A 2,482-nucleotide genomic window follows, 5' to 3' on the forward strand; every position below is an offset into this window, starting at 1 on the left:
CAAGTTTGAAAATTCATCACATTGTAAACAACTAATTCAACTCCTACAGATACTTGTTGCACGTAATAGCCATGACTCTCACACATTTCACTTTGAAACTCCATATATTTTTTTTTCATATACACCTTAACCATTTGAGCTTTCATTGGCCAGTTTGTCTTGATCTTGGGATGCTCATTCATATCAATATGGTCAGCAACTAACTCATTGTGCCTTTGGTGCCGGAGTGTCCTATTGAAACGGGTGATAAAATCCATCAATGAATTCTTATTAGAGAAATACCTCTTGAAAAATGCATGTGAACTTTCAGATCACTGACTACTTGACATTCCAGCACAAAATATATGGTTAAAATATATTGGCACCCACTTCTGTCGCAATTCATACATCAATGACAACCAATAATTTTTCTCCAAGTTAACACACTTGATAACATCTTCCCAAGACTTCTCAAATTCATCAGGTGTTGTGGAATTTTGAATGACATTCTTTATGCTTTGATAGTAGTCACGAAAAGTCAAAGGGTTTAATTTATCTGGAAATTTGTTCAATATGTGCCACAAACAATATCGATGCACTGTTTTAGGGAAAACTTGTGCAATGGCTTTCGCCATAGCATGATCTTGGTCAGTAATTATCACGTTTGGTGCACCTTTAGGCATTTCTTCTATGAACTTGTTAAACAACCAAACAAAAGACCGAGTTTTCTCGTCAGTTAAAAAACCGCAACCAAACACAATTGTCTGATGAAGATGATTAACTCCTACAAATGGTATGAAAATCATACCATATTATTAGTTTTATACGTAGTATCAAACACCACAACATCACCAAATACACTATTTGCCCTCCTTGACACAAGATCTGCCCAAAAACACATGTTAAATCTTTTATCTGAATAAGTCTGATAATCAAAGAAAAAAGATGAATTCTTGTCTTTCTCAGATGCAAAGAACTCAATCAGTGTTTCGGCATCGATACCTTTTTGTTCATCTCTTAGCTTTTTCTCGAAGTTTCTAATATCTCTTTCAGTGCAACCTACATGCTCGGGTCCTCCATACTCTATTTCCAATAATCGCATTTGTTGACAAGTTGGCACATTGGCTTCTGAAAACTGTTGATTCAATGCTTTCTTTGAATCCGAAACATTACGATGTGAGCGTAGTAAATGCACCTTCGAAGGAATCGAGAGTGGATGAATATGGCTTTCCATGAATGTACCGACAATCCAGTTAGGACTAGTTTGTTTCTTGACAATTGAAATATTTGACTTACATCCAGTTCTAACTTCGCCGCGATCTCTTTCATTTTTCGGTTGATCATATTTGTCTTGTTTATTCGACGAATCCTTCTTTAAAGCATACAAATTTCTTCCAAACAACTTGATTTGTTATCTTATTTTTCTTGTTGTTGCTTATTCTTGTGCTAAATCCCGCTTCTCGTGCGTATTGGTTATAGAACGAAAATGCATCCTATAATGATACGAATTCCATCCCAATTTTTGGCTTTCGATCGTCTGCAACTTGGGGAATGAATTGCTGATCATCACCGGTATTTAGTTCCATTACTGAGAAATATGAAACTTTAGAACAATTTGATGAACATTTTATTGTAGTTATTAAAAAAAAAATTGTTGTATTGCTTTAATCTCAATCGTCAAGTTTAAATTAAGATATAAGTAAATAAATTTGTGCAATCAATACATAAATACACTCTAAAAAATAATGAAAGTGTATTACCATTGAAAATAAAAAATATAGAAAAAAAAACATCCCAAAAACCACCAAATTATTAAATGTGGGTAAATGATCGTTTTATTGCCTCATATAACAACAATTAATTTTTAATTTCTTATTTGCATTAAGAAAATTCATAACAATGAAAAAGGTGAAAAAAAAAACAAGAAAATAGAAAAACATCAAATTGTGTAATAACTCATACTAGCTACTGTCTTTTATGATAAAAGAAGACAAAAAATAATAAAATTCGAGAGAAAGCGTTCCACAAATCAGTCATTTTTTGTTCTAATTTAATAAAAAAATCTGTTCAACAAAAAAAAAGATAGGTAATCGGTTCATACCTTGGAACGGCGGAGTTCGGGTGGCGGAGTGGTGGATAAGTTTCGATCCTAAGGCGGAGATTGGGTGGTGAAGTGGTGGGTAAGTGTCGATCGCTTATTTTTTGAGAAGAAGAGATGAGTTTTTCATATTTCTTTGTATTGACAATTGAAAAAAAAAAGGAGCCAGGTGGGCGCCAACTCAGCGGCGCCCAGGGAAGTACACACCAAAGGTGTGTAGGGTATCATTTTCCATATAAGTATTATCCTTTTATATATATATATATATATANCCTTCTTATAGACAACGATTTTTTAAAAACCGTTGTCTTTGATGTGTCTACGACAACGGTTTTTAAAAACCGTTGTCGATGGGAATTTTTTTTGCTAAAACAACGGTTTTTAAAAACCGTCATCTAAGAGCGT

The 2,482-nt window shown here is 33.7% G+C and overlaps 1 pseudogene; it reads right to left on the reverse strand.

The window, feature by feature from the left end:
• Positions 1-311: 311 nt before the first annotated feature.
• On the reverse strand, positions 312-1,565 carry LOC140988312 (protein FAR1-RELATED SEQUENCE 5-like; annotated as a pseudogene).
• Between the last annotated feature and the right edge of the window lie 917 nt (positions 1,566-2,482).

This window comes from Primulina huaijiensis, chromosome 11 (genome assembly GCF_012295235.1).
Source record: "Primulina huaijiensis isolate GDHJ02 chromosome 11, ASM1229523v2, whole genome shotgun sequence".
Taxonomy (NCBI): Eukaryota; Viridiplantae; Streptophyta; class Magnoliopsida; order Lamiales; family Gesneriaceae; genus Primulina; species Primulina huaijiensis.